The 22,175-nt window shown below is 35.3% G+C and overlaps 3 long non-coding RNA genes across 3 annotated transcripts in view; all 3 read left to right on the forward strand.

The window, feature by feature from the left end:
• The first annotated feature begins 7,467 nt into the window (after positions 1 to 7,467).
• On the forward strand, positions 7,468 to 10,488 carry LOC143737811 (uncharacterized). The gene is made up of 3 exons (XR_013203736.1): positions 7,468 to 7,533; positions 8,821 to 8,859; positions 10,478 to 10,488. It is a non-coding gene; the product is annotated as an uncharacterized LOC143737811 (long non-coding RNA).
• A 2,023-nt stretch (positions 10,489 to 12,511) lies between these two features.
• LOC143737808 (uncharacterized) lies at positions 12,512 to 14,757 on the forward strand. The gene is made up of 3 exons (XR_013203732.1): positions 12,512 to 12,555; positions 12,723 to 12,761; positions 14,724 to 14,757. It is a non-coding gene; the product is annotated as an uncharacterized LOC143737808 (long non-coding RNA).
• Positions 14,758 to 15,404: 647 nt separating this feature from the next.
• The window catches only part of LOC143737807 (uncharacterized), a 117,738-nt gene continuing 110,967 nt past the window's right edge, over positions 15,405 to 22,175 (forward strand). The window contains exon 1 of the long non-coding RNA XR_013203731.1: positions 15,405 to 15,444. This is a non-coding gene — a long non-coding RNA (uncharacterized LOC143737807). The remainder of the gene's footprint in view (positions 15,445 to 22,175) is intronic.

A 22,175-nucleotide genomic window follows, 5' to 3' on the forward strand; every position in this document is an offset into this window, starting at 1 on the left:
TGATGATCAGCATCATGGTACCAACAAAGCCTGGTTGGATTGGTTTGGTTTTGTCAACTCTAAACTAATCCTGTAACCCTGAGTTTGTTCAACTACCATCATGGTACAGGCCCCTGGTTTCTGTCTGGAGATCGTTTACCTGTTCTGCGTTCATCAGGACTACCTGTGATCGGCAGACAGCCTTTGTTGCATTGATCTTCTTTCTTTTCAATAAATCATTAACCTGCTTTCGCATTCGGGTCTATTTCGAACTGTTACAGAAAGAAAGATGGATTTGTTAGAAAAAAAGAAAGATTAGTTAGAAAGAAAGATAGATAGATTAGTTAGAAAGAAAGAAAGATGGAATAGTTAGAAAGAAAGATGGATTAGTTGCAAAGAAAGAAAGAAAGAAAGAAGGAAAGAAAGATTAGTTAGAAAAAAGGAAAGATAGATAGATTAGTTAGAAAGAAGGAAAGATAGATAGATAGATTAGTTAGAAAGAAGGAAAGATAGATTAGTTAGAAAGAAAGAAAGATAGATTAGTTAGAAAGAAAGAAAGATAGATTAGTTAGAAAGAAAGATAGATTAGTTAGAAAGAAAGATAGATTAGTTAGAAAGAAAGATAGATTAGTTAGAAAGAAAGAAAGATAGATTAGTTAGAAAGAAAGAAAGATAGATTAGTTAGAAAGAAAGAAAGATAGATAAGTTAGAAAGAAAGAAAGATAGATAGATTAGTTAGAAAGAAGGAAAGATAGATAGATTAGTTAGAAAGAAGGAAAGATAGATAGATTAGTTAGAAAGAAGGAAAGATAGATTAGTTAGAAATAAAGAAAGATAGATTAGTTAGAAAGAAAGAAAGATAGATTAGTTAGAAAGAAAGATAGATTAGTTAGAAAGAAAGATAGATTAGTTAGAAAGAAAGATAGATTAGTTAGAAAGAAAGATAGATTAGTTAGAAAGAAAGATAGATTAGTTAGAAAGAAAGATTGATTAGTTAGAAAGAAAGATAGATTAGTTAGAAAGAAGGAAAGATAGATAGATTAGTTAGAAAGAAGGAAAGATAGATAGATTAGTTAGAAAGAAGGAAAGATAGATAGATTAGTTAGAAAGAAAGATAGATTAGTTAGAAAGAAAGATAGATTAGTAAGAAAGAAAGATAGATTAGTTAGAAAGATAGATTAGTTAGAAAGTTAGAAAGAAAGATAGATTAGTTAGAAAGAAAGAAGGATTAGTTAGAAAGAAAGATAGATAGATTAGTTAGAAAGAAAGATAGATTAGTAAGAAAGAAAGAAAGATAGATTAGTTAGAAAGAAAGAAAGATAGATTAGTTAGAAAGAAAGAAAGATAGATTAGTTAGAAAGAAGGATTAGTTAGAAAGAAAGAAAGATGGATAGATTAGTCAGAAAGAAAGAAAGATTAGTTAGAAAGAAATAAAGATTAGTTAGAAAGAAAGATTGATTTGTTAGAAAAAAGAAAGATTAGTTAGAAAGAAAGATAGATAGATTAGTTAGAAAGAAAGATAGATTAGTTAGAAAGAAAGATAGATAGATTAGTTAGAAAGTGTTAATGAAGATGATTATTTGCAATTACTCTGTCTTGACTGATGTCTGCTTTGCTTTGTAGTACTTTTATGTAACCCAAATAGTAATGCTGCATGAAAATGTATTGGAAATTATATACAAAAATTAATACCAATTAAAAGTAGTAAATGTTTATATTAAGTAACTTAGAGTAGAGCATGTATGTATTAGATAAGAATTGCTTTTAAGAAAAATGTAATGCTGTAGATAAGGTATATTTTACAGACGAAGAAACGGAGAACCAAGAGAAAAAGAGCCAAGAAGAGAGAGGGCAGGCTACGTCGGAAACACCTTAAAAGGGTCATGGAAGACTTGGCAGCTCTCCAGTTGATGACAACAGAAGAGAGTTTGACTTCGGCAGTGAACTGTTTGAGTATAAAAGACTGATGAGAAGACTGGACAAGCAGATACTGATTTAGAGGTATCTCTCGACGCCAGAAAACCAGCTGATTGTACCTTTAATTTATACCTTGCTTTATATTGTAACTTTGCTATTAGTTTTGGTTTAACTTTTATTTTTGGAATATTAATAAATAACTATTATACTAATTGCAAGCAATTGTCTACCAGTATTGTTGTTAATAAACCTTGAGCAAGAACTAAACCACAGAGGAGTCTTCTGAACAAGTTGTAAGTACCATTTGAACGCTTATGATTTAGGTCAGATTTGACTTGCTCTACCTAACCTGAGGATAATAAATAATAAGGTTAAAGGTGTAAGGTTAAAGCACACACCGTAAAACAAAAGAAAGAAAGATAGATTAGTTATAAAGAAAGATGGATTAGTTAGAAAGAAAGATTAGTTAAAAACAAATAAAGATAGATAGATTAGTTAGAAAGAAAGATGGATTTGTTAGAAGGAAAGATGGATTAGTTAGAAAGAAAGATGGATTAGTTAGAAAGAAAGAAAGATAGATTACTTAGAAAGAAAGATAGATTCGTTAGAAACAAAGAAAGATTAGTTAGAAACAAAGAAAGATAGATAGATTAGTTAGAAAGAAAGAAAGATTAGTTGGAAAGAAAAAAGATGGATTAGTTAGAAAGAAAGATGAATTATTTAGAAGGAAAGAAAGAAAGATGGATTAGTTAGAAAGAAAGAAAGATTAGTTAGAAAGAAAGAGAAAGAAAGATAGCTTAGTTAGAAAGAAAGATTAGTTAGAAAAAAAGATAGATTATTTAGAAAGAAAGATAGATTAAGTAGAAAGAAAGAAAGAAAGATTAGTTAGAAAGAAAGAAAGAGATTAGTAAGAAAGATAGATTAGTTAGAAAGAAAGAAACATTAATTAGAAAGAAAGAAAGATTAGTTAGAAAGAAAGAAATATAGATAGATTAGTTAGAAAGAAAGATAGATTAGTTAGAAAGAAAGAAAGATAGATTAGTTAGAAAGAAAGATAGATCGATTAGTTAGAAAGAAAGATAGATCGATTAGTTAGAAAGAAAGATAGACAGATTAGTTAGAAAGAAAGAAAGATAGATTAGTTAGAAATAAATAAAGATAGATAGATTAGTTAGAAAGAAAGATAGATGGATTAGTTAAAAAGATAGATAGATTAGTTAGAAAGAAAGAAATATAGATTAGTTAGAAAGAAAGAAAGATAGATTAGTTAGAAAGAAAGAAAGAAAGATTAGTTAGAAACAAAGAAAGATAGATAGATTAGTTAGAAAGAAAGATTAGTTAGAAAGAAAGATGGATTTGTTAGAAAAAAGAAAGATTAGTTAGAAAGAAAGAAAGATGGATTAGTTAGAAAGAAAGATGGATTATTTAGAAAGAAAGAAAGAAAGATGGATTAGTTAGAAAAAAAGAAAGATTAGTTAGGGACCTTTCGGTATTTATGGAAGGGGCCACCGAAGGAAAATAGGGGAGGGTCATGTCGTTTTTTTCTTTGGTGAGGGGAGGGTCATACAACTTTTTTTTAGTCTAGGGGGAGGGTCACTCAACTTTTGTATTTATGAAAACATCTAAATTTTAAAGTGGCTTTTTCGGTGCATATTTTCAATGTAGCTCCATGTAGCTCCATCAGCCCCCCCCCCCCCCCCCCCCCCCCTCTCCATCGCTAGCAGATGGGTCTGAACCAGCAAAAATTGCACCATCCCCCAACCCATTAATGCACAACACCTGACCCCACCCCAACAATCACAGTAGGCTCTTGTGAACGCGCTTTATTTCAAAATGGATCACAACATTCTGAGGACGAAAGTACGGACCGCTAGCTGGAAGCACAAAAACATAACTTCAGTGAAGTGTATATAGCGTTTTATTTTTATATTGTTCATACATTTCTTTCTTGAATGCTACTGTTATACATCTCCTATAGCTGGAAAATAATAATAAAGCAGTTTTTTTTATAGTTGTATAAGCAGTTTATATGTTGTGTATCTTTTTTCTTATTTTTAATAACAAAGATAAAATATAATTTTAAATATTTTGGATTTTTATCTTCGCCCACTTTGGCCTAAATGTCTGCCATTCTTCTTTATTATATATTTTGTAACCAATACGTTTTGTTTTTGAAGCTGGAATGTAGCTGACTAGCTCAAAGGTTTCACGCTGCCTAGCAACAATTCTTTTAAAGCTTCAAACCAACAGCAGAAACGCTAGGAACATAAACCATGTCAAATGTAGACAAATACCTGGTCGAATTTCTGGCAACTTTCAAATTTCTGACCCAACTCGGTCTCTGGGACTTGAAGGTGGTGTACTGGTGTGCATCCACAGTAGCTGCAGGCATTGCCCTGTGCTGGCAGGTCGTAATCCTCGCATTCTTCACACTTCAGGCACCTACCCCTCTGCACACCACGTTTATCCTTCATTTCCTTTTTTCTTCAACGGTATGGGGAGTAAAATAATTGCCTGAGCCTCGCGCTGTGGGTTTCGAGTGGTGACACTGCGCGCGACCCTCGGGTGAGTCGCGAGAATAAAAAAAAAAGGTTTGCCAGTGATTTTTTAAAACTTTTTTTAAATCCGTTTTAATATGAATATTATTGATGATATTAACTTTGAATAGAATTACACTGAAAAATCTTTCAAATACATGCAAAATAAATACTCCACGTGTCACATGACCCCCGTACAATCAATCAGTGGTCGCTCTAGAAAAAGTTTGAAAACTATTGAGAGGGCACGGCACTGGGCACTAGCAGCAAAGCGCGAATGTGATTTCTGGCGCCAATACGTAGGCAACTCTTCAAATATCCTTTCGGTCCCGGTGATTTGAAATTGTGCAAACGACATGAGAAGGAATGAGTAAACGTTATGCAAACTCCCAAATTGACGCTCGTGTCTCCAAATGGAGTTTTGGATAATGTTAGGCTTCGGCGGCTTTTAAAGGTAATACCTATGCTAAAATATACAATGACTGAGCAAATGTGTTGAATTTTTTATACCCACTGTGCTTTGTTGAATGGTCTCAATGTTGTTATATTTCATGTGAATACAAACGTTAGATGAGTAGTATGCAGGAAGTGTTGCTTATTGTGTTTCCACAACAATGTGAGTATTATAATCTACTGAAATGGCCACCATAAACGTGGAGTGTAATGTAACGTACGCAGAGGTTTGTCATAGTTGTAAACAAACAATGGCTTCTGAACATCTTTACCAAGCGCAAACCAGTACAGAAATCAATAAATTATCGGGGAGGGTCACGCATTTTTTCACAATCATTTTGGAGGGTCATAGAAAAATTTATTGCTGGCTAAGGGAGGGTCAAGTCCTTTTTGACAACAAATCTCAAAACGCCTCCGGTGGCCCCTTAAATAAAAAACGAACAGTCCCTTAGAAAGAAAGAAATAAAGATTAGTTAGAAAGAAAGGAAGAAAGATAAGTTAGAAAGAAAGAAAAAGAAAGATAGATTAGTTAGAAAGAAAGATAGTTTAAGTAGAAAAAAGAAAGAAAGAAAGAAAGAAAGATTAGTAAGAAAGAAAGAAAGAAAGAATAGTTAGAAAGATAGATAGAAAGAAAGATTAGTTAGAAAGAAAGATAGATAGAAAGAAAGATTAGTTAGAAAGACAAAAGATCGATTTGAAAGAAAGATCAGTAAGAAAGAAAGAAAGAAAGAAAGAAAGAAAGAAAGATAGAGTAGTTAAGAAAGAAATATAGATTAGTTAGAAAGATTAGTTAGAAAGAAAAAAGATAGATTCGTTAGAAAGATAGAAAGATAGATTAGTTAGATAGAAAGAAAAATAGATTAGTTAGAAAGAAAGGATTTGTTAGAAAGAAAGAAAGAAAGAAAGAAAGGATTAGTTAGAAAGAAAGAAAGGATTATTTAGAAAGAAAGATGGATTTGTTAGATAGATAGATAGATAGATAGATTAGTTAGAAAGAAAGAAAGATAGATAGATTAGTTAGAAAGAAAGAAATATTAGTTAGAAAGAATGAAAGATTAGTTAGAAAGAAAGAAAGATAGATTAGTTAGAAAGAAAGATAGATAGATTAGCTAGAAAGAAAGAAAAATTAGTTAGAAAGAAAGAAAAATTAGTTAGAAAGAAAGAAAGATTAGTTAGAAAGAAAGAAAGATAGATAGATTAGTTAGAAAGAAAGATAGATTAGTTAGAAAAAAAGATAGATTAGTTAGAAAAAAAGATAGATTAGTTAGAAAGAAAGATAGATTAAGTAGAAAGAAATAAAGAAAGAAACATTAGTTAGAAAGAAAGAAAGAGATTAGTAAGAAAGATAGATTAGTTAGAAAGAAAGAAACATTAGTTAGAAAGAAAGAAAGGATTAGTTAGAAAGATGGATTTGTTAGAAAGAAAGAAAGAAAGGATTAGTTAGAAAGAAAGAAAGATAGATAGATTAGTTAGAAAGAAAGAAATATTAGTTAGAAAGAAAGAAAGATTAGTTAGAAAGAAAGAAAGATTAGTTAGAAAGAAAGATTAGTTAGAAAGAAAGAAAGATTAGTTAGAAAGAAAGATGGATTTGTTAGAAAGAAAGATGGATTAGTTGGAAAGAAAGAAAGATAGATTACTTAGAAAGAAAGAAAGATAGATTACTTAGAAAGAAAGATAGATTCGTTAGAAAGAAAGATTAGTTAGAAACAAAGAAAGATAGATAGATTAGTTGGAAAGAAAAAAGATGGATTAGTTAGAAAGAAAGATGGATTAGTTAGAAGGAAAGAAAAAAGATGGGATTAGTTAGAAAGAAAGATTAGTTAGAAAGAAAGAAAGAGAAAGTAAGATAGCTTAGTTAGAAAGAAAGATTAGTTAGAAAAAAGATAGATTAGTTAGAAAGAAAGATAGATTAAGTAGAAAGAAAGAAAGAAAGATTAGTTAGAAAGAAAGAAAGAGATTAGTAAGAAAGATAGATTAGGAAGAAATAAACATTAATTAGAAAGAAAGAAAGAAAGATTAGTTAGAAAGAAAGAAATATAGATAGATTAGTTAGAAAGAAAGATAGATTAGTTAGAAAGAAAGAAAGAAAGATAGATCGATTAGTTCGAAAGAAAGATAGACAGATTAGTTAGAAAGAAAGAAATATAGATTAGTTAGAAATAAATAAAGATAGATAGATTAGTTAGAAAGAAAGATAGATGGATTAGTTAGAAAGAAAGATAGATAGATTACTTAGAAAGAAAGAAATATAGATTAGTTAGAAAGAAAGAAAGATAGATTAGTTAGAAAGAAAGAAAGAAAGATTAGTTAGAAACAAAGAAAGATAAATAGATTAGTTAGAAAGAAAGATTAGTTAGAAAGAAAGATGGATTTGTTAGAAAAAAGAAAGATTAGTTAGAAAGAAAGAAATATGGATTAGTTAGAAAGAAAGATGGATTATTTAGAAAGAAAGAAAGATGGATTAGTTAGAAAAAAAGAAAGATTAGTTAGAAAGAAATAAATAAAGATTAGTTAGAAAGAAAGGAAGAAAGATAAGTTAGAAAGAAAGAAAGAGAAAGAAAGATAGATTAGTTAGAAAGAAAGATAGTTTAAGAAGAAAAAAAGAGAAAGAAAGAAAGATTAGTAAGAAAGAAAGAAAGAAAGAATAGTTAGAAAGATAGATAGAAAGAAAGATTAGTTAGAAAGAAAGATAGATAGAAAGAAAGATTAGTTAGAAAGACAGAAAGATCGATTTGAAAGAAAGATCAGTAAGAAACAAAGAAAGAAAGATAGAGTAGTTAAGAAAGAAAGATAGATTAGTTAGAAAGATTAGTTAGAAAGAAAAAAGATAGATTCGTTAGAAAGATAGAAAGATAGATTAGTTAGATAGAAAGAAAAATAGATTAGTTAGAAAGAATGAAAGGATTTGTTAGAAAGAAAGAAAGAAAGGATTAGTTAGAAAGAAAGAAAGGATTATTTAGAAAGAAAGATGTATTTGTTAGAAAGAAAGATAGATAGATAAATATATATATATATAGATAGATAGATTAGTTAGAAAGAAAGATAGATAGATTAGTTAGAAAGAAAGAAATATTAGTTAGAAAGAAAGAAAGATTAGTTAGAAAGAAAGAAAGATAGATTAGTTAGAAAGAAAGATAGATAGATTAGCTAGAAAGAAAGAAAGATTAGTTAGAAAGAAAGAAAGAAAGATTAGTAAGAAAGAAATATATAAATATAGATAGATTAGTTAAAAAGAAAAAATATAGATTAGTTAGAAAGAAAATATATAGATTAGTTAGAAAGAAAGATAGATCAGTTAGAAAGAAAGAAAGATAGATTTGTTAGAATGAAAGAAAGACAGATTAGTTAGAAAGAAAGAAAGATAGATTTGTTAGAATGAAAGAAAGATAGATTAGTGAGAAAGAAAGAAAGAAAAAAAGACAGATTTGTTAGAAAGAAAGAGATTAGTTAGGAAGAAAAAAGATAGATTAGTTAGAAAGAAATATAGATGGATTAGTTAGAAAGAAAGATAGATAGATTATTTAGAAAGAAAGAAAGATAGATTAGTTAGAAAGAAAGATAGATAGATAGATTAGTTAGAAAGATAGATAGATAGTTAGAAAAAACGATAGATTAGTTAGAAAGAAAGAACGATAGATTAGTTAGAAAGAAAGATAAATTAGTTAGAAACAAAGAAAGATTAGTTAGAAACAAAGAAAGATAGATAGATTAGTTAGAAAGAAAGAAAGATTAGTTAGAAAGAAAGATGGATTTGTTAGAAAAAAAGAAAGATTAGTTTGAAAGAAAGAAAGATGGATTAGTTAGAAAGAAAGATGGATTAGTTAGAAAGAAAGAAAGAAAGAAAGATGGATCAGTTAGAAAAAAAGAAAGAAAGATTAGATAGAAAGAAAGGAAGATAGATAAGTTAGAAAGGAAGAAAGAGAAAGAAAGATAGATTAGTTAGAAAGAAAGAAAGAGAAAGAAAGATAGATTAGTTAGAAAGAAAAATAGATAGATTAGTTAGAAAGAAAGATAGATTAAGTAGAAAAAAAGAAAGAAAGAAAGATTAGTTAGAAAGAAAGAAAGAAAGAATAGTTAGAAAGAAAGAAAACGATTGGTTAAAAAGATAGAAAGATTAGTTTCAATTAAAGAAAGATTTGTTAGAAAGAAAGAAAGATTAGTTAGAAAGAAAGATAGATTAGAAAGAAAGATTAGTTAGAAAGGTAGATAGATTAGAAAGAAAGATTAGTTAGAAAGATAGATAGAAAGAAAGATTAGTTAGAAAGATAGATAGAAAGAAAGATTAGTTAGAAAGATAGATAGAAAGAAAGATTAGTTAGAAAGAAAGATAGATAGATAGAAAGAAAGATTAGTTAGAGAGACAGAAAGATCGATTTGAAAGAAAGATCAGTAAGAAAGAAAGAAAGAAAGAAAGATAGAGTAGTTAAGAAAGAAAGATAGATTAGTTAGAAAGATTAGTTAGAAACAAAGAAAGATTAGTTAGAAACAAAGAAAGATATATATATAGATTAGTTAGAAAGAAAGAAAGATTAGTTAGAAAGAAAGATGGATTTGTTAGAAAAAAAGAAAGATTAGTTAGAAAGAAAGAAAGATGGATTAGTTAGAAAGAAAGATGGATTAGTTAGAAAGAAAGAAAGAAAGAAAGAAAGAAAGAAAGAAAGAAAGAAAGAAAGATGGATTAGTTAGAAAAAAAGAAAGATTAGTTAGAAAGAAAGAAAGAAAGATTAGTTAGAAAGAAAGGAAGATAGATAAGTTAGAAAGGAAGAAAGAAAGATAGATTAGTTAGAAAGAAAGAAAGAAAGAGAAAGAAAGATAGATTAGTTAGAAAGAAAGAAAGAAAGAGAAAGAAAGATAGATTAGTTAGAAAGAAAGATAGATAGATTAGTTAGAAAGAAAGATAGATTAAATAGTTAGAGAGAAAGAAAACGATTGGTTAAACAGATAGAAAGATTAGTTTCAAAGAAAGATAGAGTAGTTAAGAAAGAAAGATAGATTAGTTAGAAAGATTAGTTAGAAACAAAGAAAGATTAGTTAGAAACAAAGAAAGATATATATAGATTAGTTAGAAAGAAAGAAAGATTAGTTAGAAAGAAAGATGGATTTGTTAGAAAGAAAGAGAGATTAGTTAGAAAGAAAGATAGATTAGAAAGAAAGATTAGTTAGAAAGATAGATAGAAAGAAAGATAAGTTAGAAAGATAGATAGAAAGAAAGATTAGTTAGAAAGAAAGATAGATAGATAGAAAGAAAGATTAGTTAGAAAGACAGAAAGATCGATTTGAAAGAAAGATCAGTAAAAAGAAAGAAAGAAAGAAAGATAGAGTAGTTAAGAAAGAAAGATAGATTAGTTAGAAAGATTAGTTAGAAAGAAAAAAGATAGATTAGTTAGAAAGAAAGATAGATTAGTTAGATAGAAAGAAAAATAGATTAGTTAGATAGAAAGAAAGGATTAGTTGGAAAGAAAGAAGGAAAGGATTAGTTAGAAAGAAAGATGGATTTGTTAGAAAGAAAGAAAGAAAGAAAGGATAAGCTAGAAAGAAAGAAAGGATTATTTAGAAAGAAAGATGGATTTGTTAGAAAGAAAGATAGATAGATAGATAGATATATTAGTTAGAAAGAAAGAAAGATAGATAGATTAGTTAGAAAGAAAGAAAGAAAGATAGATTAGTTAGAAAGAAAGATATATAGTTTAGTTAGAAAGAACGATAGATTAGTTAGAAAGAAAGATAGATTAGTTAGAAACAAAGAAAGATTAGTTAGAAACAAAGAAAGATAGATAGATTAGTTAGAAAGAAAGAAAGATTAGTTAGAAAGAAAGATGGATTTGTTAGAAAAAAAGAAAGATTAGTTAGAAAGAAAGAAAGATGGATGTGGCGAACAGGACGGCCGAGGGACGTGAGAGAACGGCGCGAGGCCGGTGGTGCGATTGCTAATGAGCAGCACCTGTGAAGCACACCGGTCTCGCATCTCTCACGGAGGAGCGGAAGCATAAAGGCGGAGCGACGACGTTGATGATCGAGAGAGGAACAGGCCTGTATTTTAGTTGTGTTTGGTTTTTGTATTTTACTTTAGCCAGCAGTCGTCCGCGAGGGGCTGCTGGCAAATCTATTTATTTTCGGTAGCCAGCAGTCGTCCGCGAGGGGCTGCTGGCGGTATTTTGGTTTGTTTATTTTATTTTAAATAAAGTATGTTTGATTGTTCTTCGGTTCCCGCCTCCTTCTTCCCTGAAAATTGTTACAATGGATTAGTTAGAAAGAAAGATGGATTAGTTAGAAAGAAAGAAAGAAAGAAAGAAAGAAAGAAAGAAAGAAAGAAAGAAAGAAAGAAAGAAAGAAAGACGGATTAGTTAGAAAGAAAGAAAGAAAGATTAGTTAGAAAGAAAGGAAGATAGATAAGTTAGAAAGGAAGAAAGAGAAAGAAAGATAGATTAGTTAGAAAGAAAGAAAGAGAAAGAAAGATAGATTAGTTAGAAAGAAATATAAATAGATTAGTTAGAAAGAAAGATAGATTAAGTAGAAAAAAAGAAAGAAAGAAAGAAAGAAAGAAAGAAAGAAAGACGGATTAGTTAGAAAGAAAGAAAGATTAGTTAGAAAGAAAGGAAGATAGATAAGTTAGAAAGGAAGAAAGAGAAAGAAAGATAGATTAGTTAGAAAGAAAGAAAGAGAAAGAAAGATAGATTAGTTAGAAAGAAATATAAATAGATTAGTTAGAAAGAAAGATAGATTAAGTAGAAAAAAAGAAAGAAAGAAAGATTAGTTAGAAAGGAAGAAAGAAAGAATAGTTAGAAAGAAAGAAAACGATTGGTTAAAAAGATAGAAAGATTAGTTTCAATGAAAGAAAGATTTGTTAGAAAGAAAGAAAGATTAGTTAGAAAGAAAGATAGATTAGAAAGAAAGATTAGTTAGAAAGATAGATAGAAAGAAAGATTAGTTAGAAAGATAGATAGAAAGAAAGTATAGTTAGAAAGAAAGATAGATAGAAAGAAAGATTAGTTAGAAAGACAGAAAGATCGATTTGAAAGAAAGATCAGTAAGAAAGAAAGAAAGATAGAGTAGTTAAGAAAGAAAGATAGATTAGTTAGAAAGATTAGTTAGAAAGAAAAAAGATAGATTAGTTAGAAAGAAAGAAAGATAGATTAGTTAGATAGAAAGAAAAATAGATTAGTTAGAAAGAAAGAAAGGATTAGTTGGAAAGAAAGAAGGAAAGGATTAGTTAGAAAGAAAGATGGATTTGTTAGAAAGAAAGAAAGAAAGAAAGAAAGAAAGAAAAAAAGAAAGGATAAGTTAGAAAGAAAGAAAGGATTATTTAGAAAGAAAGATGGATTTGTTAGAAAGAAAGATAGATAGATAGATAGATAGATAGATAGATTAGTTAGAAAGAAAGAAAGATAGATAGATTAGTTAGAAAGAAAGAAATATTTGTTAGAAAGAAAGAAAGATTAGTTAGAGAGAAAGAAAGATAGATTAGTTAGAAAGAAAGATAGATAGATTAGTTAGAAAGAACGATAGATTAGTTAGAAAGAAAGATAGATTTGTTAGAAACAAAGAAAGATTAGTTAGAAACAAAGAAAGATAGATAGATTAGTTAGAAAGAAAGAAAGATTAGTTAGAAAGAAATATGGATTTGTTAGAAAAAAAGAAAGATTAGTAAGAAAGAAAGAAAGATGGATTAGTTAGAAAGAAAGATGGATAAGTTAGAAAGAAAGAAAGAAAGAAAGAAAGAAAGAAAGATGGATTAGTTAGGAAAAAGAAAGAATAGTTAGAAAGAAAGAAAGAAAGATTATTTAGAAAGAAAGGAAGATAGATAAGTTAGAAAGGAAGAAAGATGAAGAAAGATAGATTAGTTAGAAAGAAAGAAAGAGAAAGAAAGATAGATTAGTTAGAAAGAAAGATAGATAGATTAAGTAGAAAAAAAGAAAGAAAGAAAGATTAGTTAGAAAGAAAGAAAGAAAGAAAGAATAGTTAGAAAGAAAGAAAACGATTGGTTAAAAAGATAGAAAGATTAGTTTCAATGAAAGAAACATTTGTTAGAAAGAAAGAAAGATTAGTTAGAAAGAAAGATAGATAGAAAGAAAGATTAGTTAGAAAGACAGAAAGATCGATTTGAAAGAAAGATCAGTAAGAAAGAAAGAAAGAAAGAAAGATAGAGTAGTTAAGAAAGAAAGATAGATTAGTTAGAAAGATTAGTTAGAAAGAAAAAAGATAGATTAGTTAGAAAGAAAGAAAGATAGATTAGTTAGATAGAAAGAAAAATAGATTAGTTAGAAAGAAAGAAAGGATTAGTTGGAAAGAAAGAAGGAAAGGATTAGTTAGAAAGAAAGATGGATTTGTTAGAAAGAAAGAAAGAAAGAAAGAAAGAAAGAAAGAAAGAAAGAAAGAAAGAAAGAAAGGATAAGTTAGAAAGAAAGAAAGGATTATTTAGAAAGAAAGATGGATTTGTTAGAAAGAAAGATAGATAGATAGATTAGTTAGAAAGAAAGAAAGAAAGATAGATAGATTAGTTAGAAAGAAAGATAGATAGATTAGTTAGAAAGAAAGAAAGAAAGATGGATAGATTAGTTAGAAAGAAAGAAATATTAGTTAGAAAGAAAGAAAGATTAGTTAGAAAGAAAGAAAGATTAGTAAGAAAGAAATAAAGAAAGATAGATAGATTAGTTAGAAAGAAAAAATATAGATTAGTTAGAAATATAGATAGATTAGTTAAAAAGAAAAAAATATAGATTAGTTAGAAAGAAAAAAGATAGTTTAGTTAGAAAGAAAGATAAATTAGAAAGAAAGGAAGATAGATTAGTTAGAAAGAAAGATTAATTAGAAAGAAAGAAAGAAAGTTAGATTAGTTAGAAAAAAAGATAGATTAGTTAGAAAGAAAGAAAGATAGATTTGTTAGAATGAAAGAAAGACAGATTAGTTAGAAAGGAAGAAAGATAGATTTGTTAGAATTAAAGAAAGATAGATTAGTGAGAAAAAAAGAAAGACAGTTTTTTTAGAAAGAAAGAAAGAGATTAGTTAGAAAGAAAAAATATAGATTAGTTAGAAAGAAATATAGATAGATTAGTTAGAAAGAAAGATAGATGGATTAGTTGGAAAAAAAGATAGATAGATTAGTTAGAAAGAAATAAATATTAGTTAGAAAGAAAGAAAGATAGATTAGTTAGAAACAAAGAAAGATTAGTTAGAAACAAAGAAAGATAGATAGATTAGTTAGAAAGAAAGAAAGATTAGTTAGAAAGAAAGATGGATTTGTTAGAAAAAAAGAAAGATTAGTTAGAAAGAAAGAAAGATGGATTAGTTAGAAAGAAAGATGGATTAGTTAGAAAGAAAGAAAGAAAGAAAGAAAGAAAGAAATAAAGAAAGAAAGAAAGATGGATTAGTTAGAAAAAAAGAAAGATTAGTTAGAATGAAAGAAAGAAAGATTATTTAGAAAGAAAGGAAGATAGATAAGTTAGAAAGGAAGAAAGAGAAAGAAAGATAGATTAGTTAGAAAGAAAGAAAGAGAAAGAAAGATAGATTAGTTAGAAAGAAAGATAGATAGATTAGTTAGAAAGAAAGATAGATTAAGTAGAAATTAGGAAAGAAAGAAAGATTAGTTAGAAAGAAAGAAAGAATAGTTAGAAAGAAAGAAAACAATTGGTTAAAAAGATAGAAAGATTAGTTTCAATGAAAGAAAGATTTGTTAGAAAGAAAGAAAGATTAGTTAGAAAGAAAGATAGATTAGAAAGAAAGATTAGTTTGAAAGATAGATAGATTAGAAAGAAAGATTAGTTAGAAAGATAGATAGAAAGAAAGATTAGTTAGAAAGATAGATAGAAAGAAAGATTAGTTAGAAAGAAAGATAGATAGATAGATAGATAGATAGATAGATAGATAGATAGACAGATAGATAGATAGATAGATAGATAGATAGATAGATAGATAGATAGATAGATAGATAGAAAGAAAGATTAGTTAGAAAGACAGAAAGATTGATTTGAAAGAAAGATCAGTAAGAAAGAAAGAAAGAAAGAAAGATAGAGTAGTTAAGAAAGAAAGATAGATTAGTTAGAAAGATTAGTTAGAAAGAAAAAAGATAGATTAGTTAGAAAGAAAGAAAGATAGATTAGTTAGATAGAAAGAAAAATAGATTAGTTAGAAAGAAAGAAAGGATTAGTTGGAAAGAAAGAAGGAAAGGATTAGTTAGAAAGAAAGATGGATTTGTTAGAAAGAAAGAAAGAAAGAAAGAAAGAAAGAATAAGTTAGAAAGAAAGAAAGGATTATTTAGAAAGAAAGATGGATTTGTTAGAAAGAAAGATAGATAGATAGATAGATAGATTAGTTAGAAAGAAAGAAAGATAGATAGATTAGTTAGAAAGAAAGAAATATTTGTTAGAAAGAAAGAAAGATTAGTTAGAAAGAAAGAAAGATAGATTAGTTAGAAAGAAAGATAGATAGATTAGTTAGAAAGAACGATAGATTAGTTAGAAAGAAAGATAGATTTGTTAGAAACAAAGAAAGATTAGTTAGAAAGAAAGATGGATTTGTTAGAAAAAAGAAAGATTAGTAAGAAAGAAAGAAAGATGGATTAGTTAGAAAGAAAGATGGATAAGTTAGAAAGAAAGAAAGAAAGAAAGAAAGAAAGAAAGAAAGAAAGAAAGAAAGATGGATTAGTTAGAAAAAAAGAAAGAATAGTTAGAAAGAAAGAAAGATTATTTAGAAAGAAAGGAAGATAGATAAGTTAGAAAGGAAGAAAGAGGAAGAAAGATAGATTAGTTAGAAAGAAAGATAGATAGATTAGTTAGAAAGACAGATAGATTAAGTAGAAAAAAAAGAAAGAAAGAAAGATTAGTTAGAAAGAAAGAAAGAAAGAATAGTTAGAAAGAAAGAAAACGATTGGTTAAAAAGATAGAAAGATTAGTTTCAATGAAATAAACATTTGTTAGAAAGAAAGAAAGATTAGTTAGAAAGAAAGATAGATTAGAAAGAAAGATTAGTTAGAAAGATAGATAGAAAGAAAGATTAGTTAGAAAGATAGATAGAAAGAAAGATTGGTTAGAAAGAAAGATAGATAGAAAGAAAGATTAGTTAGAAAGACAGAAATATCGATTTGAAAGAAAGATCAGTGAGAAAGAAAGAAAGAAAGAAAGATAGAGTAGTTAAGAAAGAAAGATAGATTAGTTAGAAAGATTAGTTAGAAAGAAAAAAGACAGATTAGTTAGAAAGAAAGAAAGATAGATTAGTTAGAAAGAAAAATAGATTAGTTAGAAAGAAAGAAAGGATTAGTTGGAAAGAAAGAAGGAAAGGATTAGTTAGAAAGAAAGATGGATTTGTTAGAAAGAAAGAAAGAAAGAAAGAAAGAAAGAAAGAAAGAAAGAAAGAAAGAAAGAAAGAAAGAAAGAAAGAAAGAAAGAAAGGATAAGTTAGAAAGAAAGAAAGGATTATTTAGAAAGAAAGATGGATTTGTTAGAAAGAAAGATAGATAGATAGATAGGTTAGTTAGAAAGAAAGAAAGATAGATTAGTTAGAAAGAAAGAAATATTAGTTAGAAAGAAAGAAAGATTAGTTAGAAAGAAAGAAAGATAGATTAGTTAGAAAGAAAGATAGATAGATTAGTTAGAAAGAAAGAAAGATAGATAGATTAGTTAGAAAGAAAAAAGATAGATTAGTTAGAAATATAGATAGATTAGTTAAAAAGAAAAAATATAGATTAGTTAGAAAGAAAAAATATAGATTAGTTAGAAAGAAAGATTAATTAGAAAGAAAGAAAGATAGATTAGTTAGAAAGAAAGATTAATTAGAAAGAAAGAAAGAAAGATAGATTTGCTAGAATGAAAGAAAGACAGATTAGTTAGAAAGAAAGAAAGATAGATTTGTTAGAATTAAAGAAAGATAGATTAGTGAGAAAGAAAGAAAGAAAGAAAGAAAGACAGATTTGTTAGAAAGAAAGAGATTAGTTAGAAAGAAAAACGTCTACGGTTACGTATGTAACCCTCGTTCCCTGAGTAGGGAACGGAGACGTTACGTCGGATGACGACGAATGGGGTTTCGCTTAGAAAGCCTATCAACTTCGAGTATTACAAAACGAGCCAATGGCAAAGAAATGCCATGGGTCTGCGGAATTTGCATGGCGTAACTCCGCCCCACCTCGTGGGTATAAAAGGAGGAAGCCGGCAGCAAGCAGATATGTTTCTTCGCTGAGGAGCCAAGACTGAGCTCAGGCGATCCCCGCGGTACAGCGGAAAGTGGCAGGCAGACGTAACGTCTCCGTTCCCTACTCAGGGAACGAGGGTTACATACGTAACCGTAGACGTTCCCTTTCGTTGTCACTCCGAGTTACGTCGGATGGGGTTACCAGTCTAATCACGCCACCTTCTCAGCTGTCTTCCAGTGCCCTGCGTAAATCGAGATCCCTGTCAGCCTGGACAAAGGACTCCATATAACACAGGAATACCAAGGTACACTGGGAAGCATATCCCAAGCTTAGGGGAAGTATGCAATTAATGCCAGCCCGGAGGGGGGGGACTTAGAGAATACACATATGACCCGAAGGAAGCATATGGAAAACACTGGGGTGTCCAGCCGCAGGTGGAATATTTCAACCCCAGGGGTGGCAAGGTGGCTTGCCAAGGGAAAGACACACGCTCAGAGAGGCTTACAGTGGAAATACACATGTGGGGGTCGCTCAGAGGAGGGACCATGCACACGGGAGGCACCTAGCCGACGCACAGGCAATAGACACTGGCGCCGACGTCAGGAGTGCTGGAGGAGCTCAGGGCTTTCGGAGAAGCTCACCTGAGGAAAATATCGCACGTATCCAGTCCGTGGAGTGGAATGGCGAGCAAGCGAAGACACCTGAGCGGGTCCGGTACTAGCTGGTTGAAGCGAGTACACGAGAGGACACAGGCTCCACTCGGAGATTATAGAATCTGGCGAATGTGTTAGGTGTCGCCCAGCCTGCAGCTCTGCAGATGTCTGTTAGCGAGGCGCCATGCGCTAGAGCCCAAGAGGACGCCACACTCTGGGTGGAGTGGGCAGTCACACCAAGGGGGCACGGTCGACCTTGCTGCTGGTAAGCCAAAGCAATGGTGTCCACTATCCAGTGAGACAACCTTTGCTTGGAGAGAGCCTTTCCCTTCAGCTTCCCACCATAACAGACAAAGAGCTGGTCTGAGGTCCTGAAACACTGCGTTCTGTCTACATAGGCGCGGAGAGCGCGTACTGGACAGAGCAGTGCCAAGGCTGGGTCTGCCTCCTCCGAGGGCAGCGCTTGCAGGTTCACCACCTGGTCCCGAAAGGGAGTGGTAGGAACCTTGGGCACATATCCAGGCCGGGGTCTCAGGATCACGTGAGAGTAAGCCGGCCCAAATTCCAGGCACGCTTCGTCAATGGACTTGATGGAGGCCAGTGCAACCAGGAGCGCTGTCTTCATAGACAGGAACTTAAGCTCGACTGATTGCAGGGGCTCAAAGGGAGCACTCTTCAGGGCAGTTAGAACCACTGAGAGGTCCCAAGAGGGAACGAGAGGAGGACGAGGCGGATTTAGTCTCCTCGCTCCTCTCAGGAACCTGATGATCAGGTCGTGCTTCCCCACCGACTTACCTTCGATGAGGTCATGATGTGCGGCAATGGCGGCAACATAGACCTTCAGGGTGGAGGGAGACAGCCTTCGCTCCAGCCCCTGTTGAAGGAAGGAAAGCAAAACACTGATCGAGCATCTCCGGGGGTCTTCTCGGTGAGAAGAGCACCAGTTGACGAAGAGGTCCCACTTCAACGCATAGACGTGTCTCGTGGACGACGCTCTAGCGGAAGTGATGGTACCCACCACCGCTGGTGGTAGGGTACTCAAACCTGCCTCGTCCCATCCAGGAGCCACACGTGGAGGTTCCAAAGATCGGGACGAGGGTGCCATAGGGTGCCCCGTCCCTGAGAAAGAAGGTTCTTCCTCAGAGGGATCGGCCAGAGAGGTGCTGTCGCGAGGAGTACTAGTTCGGGGAACCAGGTCCGGTTGGGCCAGTAAGGGGCAACCAGAATGACCTGCTCCTCGTCCTCCCTGACCTTGCGCAAAGTGTGCGCAAGAAGGCTCACTGGGGGAAACGCATACTTGCGGCCCTGCGGCCAGCTGTGCGCCAGAGCATCCGTGCCGAGCGTGCCCTCGGTCAGGGAATAGAACTGGGCGCAATGGGTCGAGTCGTGAGAGGCAAACAGATCTATCTGCGCGTCCCCGAACTGGTCCCAAATCAGCTGAACCGACTGGGGATGGAGTCGCCATTCTCCAGGGAGGGGCTGAAGCCGTGAGAGCTCGTCGGCTGCACAGTTCAGCGCTCCGGGAATGAAGATGGCTCGAAGCGACCTCAGATGCTTCTGACTCCATAGGAGGAGGTGGCGAGCGAGTTGTGACATACGGCGGGAGCGTAGACCACCCTGATGGTTTATGTACGCTACAGTGGCGGTATTGTCTGAGCGGACTAGTACGTGTTGACCCCTGAGCAACGCTCGGAAGCGGTGCAGGGCAAGGCGTACTGCCAACAACTCGAGGCAATTGACATGCCATAGCCGCTGGGGACCTGTCCAGGAGCCCGCAGCAGCATGTCCATTGCACATGGCGCCCCAGCCCGTGGTGGAGGCATCTGTTGAGACAACAACATGCCGGGAAGCTCGAGCCAGGGGGACACCGGCCCTGAGAAAATCGAGGTTCGTCCACGGGGTGAAGAACTGACGGCAGGTCGGAGTAACTGGTACTCGGAACGTGCCGTGTTGCCATGCCCACCTCGGGACTCGGTCGCGAAGCCAAAGCTGAAGCGGTCTCATATGAAGCAATCCGAGCGGCGTGACCGCGGCTGCAGATGCCATATGCCCCAGGAGCCTCTGAAAAAGTTTCAGTGGAACCACACTCTTGCCCTCGAATTGTCTTAGGCAAGTCAGCAGTGACTGCGCGCGCTCGCTCGTAAGCTGCGCGGACATGGCGACCGAGTCGATGTCCATACCGAGAAAAGAGATCCTCTGCACGGGGCAAAGTTTGCTCTTCTCCCAGTTGACCCGAAGGCCCAGACGGGCTAGGTGCCGAAGCACTAGGTCCCTGTGTTCGCAAACCTGATCTCGAGAGTGAGCTAGGATCAGCCAGTCGTCGATATAACTCAGGATGCGAACCCCTTGCTCTCGAAGGGGAACAAGGGCCGCCTCGACGACCTTCGTGAAGATGCGAGGAGACAGGGCTAGCCCGAAAGGGAGAACCGCGTACTGGTATGCCTGCCCCTCGAAAGCAAACCGGAGGAACGGTCTGTGTCGAGGAAGAATGGAGACATGAAAGTAGGCGTCCTTCAGGTCGATCGCTGCAAACCAATCCTGGGGCCGTATGCATTCGAAAACGCGTTTGGCGGTGAGCATCTTGAACGGCATCCGGTGAAGGGAGAGGTTCAGCACGCGCAAGTCCAGGATTGGCCGTAACCCACCGGTTTTCTTGGGGACAATGAAGTAGGGGCTGTAGAAGCCGGACCTCATCTCGGCTGGAGGGACAGTCTCGATTGCACCCTTCGCCAGCAGGGTGGCAATCTCTGCTCTCATGATAGGGGCATTGCCACCGACCAAAGTGGAGCGGACTCCCCTGAAGCGGGGAGGAGACCGTGCGAACTGAATCGCATAGCCGAGCCTGACGGTACGCGCGATCCAGTGGGACAGATGGGGATGCTCTAGCCAGGCTCCCAGGAACTGAACCAACGGGATCATGCAAGCCACAGGCGTCCCCCCGGAGGGGCAGCGAAGCGGAGTAACTGGCCCAGATGTGGACGGCATAGCGGCCCGGAGAGGGGGCACAGTTAGCAACCGCGCCCTGGCAGAGGGGGCCAGGGGAGGACCAGGCTGGTCGTCCCGCGGGGGCCTGCTCTGCCAGGGGTCTGGCGACAGAGGGGGACAGGGGCGAAGCGGTCCGTGGACGGCACGCCGTGTCAACCGCCTCTGGGACAGAGGGGGGCGAGGAGAGCACGGCTTGTGGGCGGCGCTCTGTGTCGCCCGAGAACTCTGTGAGCTCAGGGAAGAGGGGATTGTTTCTGACTTTAACCACATTAGGGTGCTGCCCACCCGTGGGTGAGCAGCGGGGAGTGGAGAACAAAAGATTCTCCCCCGGCCCTCCACCGGGGGAAGGAGTGGTCCTGCTACCACCTCCTGTGAAACAATCATCATCCCTGAGCAGCCCGTCTCAGGAGCGCCGCTTGGCCCGGCGTTTAGCGGGGGGCGGGGCAGGAGAGGGCTGTGGCGCCTTCTTACGGCTTCCTCCGCGACCGGCCCTGGGTGGAGGCTGCTGCGTGGTCCGGGCGGGAGGGGCGGGAGCCGCAGGAGGGCGCCCTCGGCGGGAAACAGGTCGAGGCGTCTGCCCGGCCGGCAAGGTGGAGGCAGCAGCGGGCCAGCGGGGCAGAATGTGTCTGATGGCCTCGGTCTGTTTCTGGGCAGTTGAAAACTGTTGGGCAAAGTCTTCAACTGCACCGCCGAAGAGGCCGGCCTGGGACAAGGGGGCGTTAAGCAGACGGGTCCGCTCAGCGTCCCGCATGTCAGCCAGGTTCAGCCACAGATGTCGCTCCTGGACCACAGCTGTGGACATCACCAAACCCAGGGAGCGCGCGGTAACCTTCGTCGCCCGGAGAGCAAGGTCGGTCGCGGCGCGCAGCTCATCAAAGAGCCCTGGGTTTGTCATACCCTCGTGCATGTCTCTGAGCATCTGGGCCTGGTAGACCTGCAGAGTGGCCATAGCATGCAGTGAAGCAGCCGCCTGTCCCGCCGCTCTGTAAGACTTCGCCACCAGGGTCGACGAAAATCTACAGGCTTTGGATGGGTGCTTAGGCTCGCCCCGAGAAGAAGCACTCTGAGGACATAGTTGCATGGCAACAGAGCGTTCAACCGGGGGAAGCCCAGTGTACCCACGGGCAGCTGCCTCATCGAGGGGAGGAAAGGCGGATGAGACCAGCGAGCGGTCCCGAGAAGACAGGGGGGTCTTCCAGGACTTCGAGATCTCATCATGCACATCCGGGAAGAAAGGTATTGGGGTTTGCCGAGGACGAGGGTCGGCGGCCTTCCCCAAAAACCAATCGTCCAGCCGCGAGCGCTCAGGACAGGGTGGAGGCCTCCACTCAAGTCCGATGCTCGCGGCTGCCCGGGAAAGCATGGCCGTCATCTCCGGATCAGACTCGAACACAGCCGTATGCACACCGGAAGGTGGCAGCTGTGACGAGCCCTCACTTCCAGAAGAGTCAAACCCGCCTAGTGATGCTGCAACAGACATGGCATCTTCCTCTGTAGCTTCAACTGAAGCACGCGGGCCACCAGAGGGTA

This window comes from Siphateles boraxobius, unplaced genomic scaffold (genome assembly GCF_051911475.1).
Source record: "Siphateles boraxobius isolate OS27281-9 unplaced genomic scaffold, OSU_SipBor_1 130, whole genome shotgun sequence".
Lineage (NCBI taxonomy): Eukaryota > Metazoa > Chordata > Actinopteri > Cypriniformes > Leuciscidae > Siphateles > Siphateles boraxobius.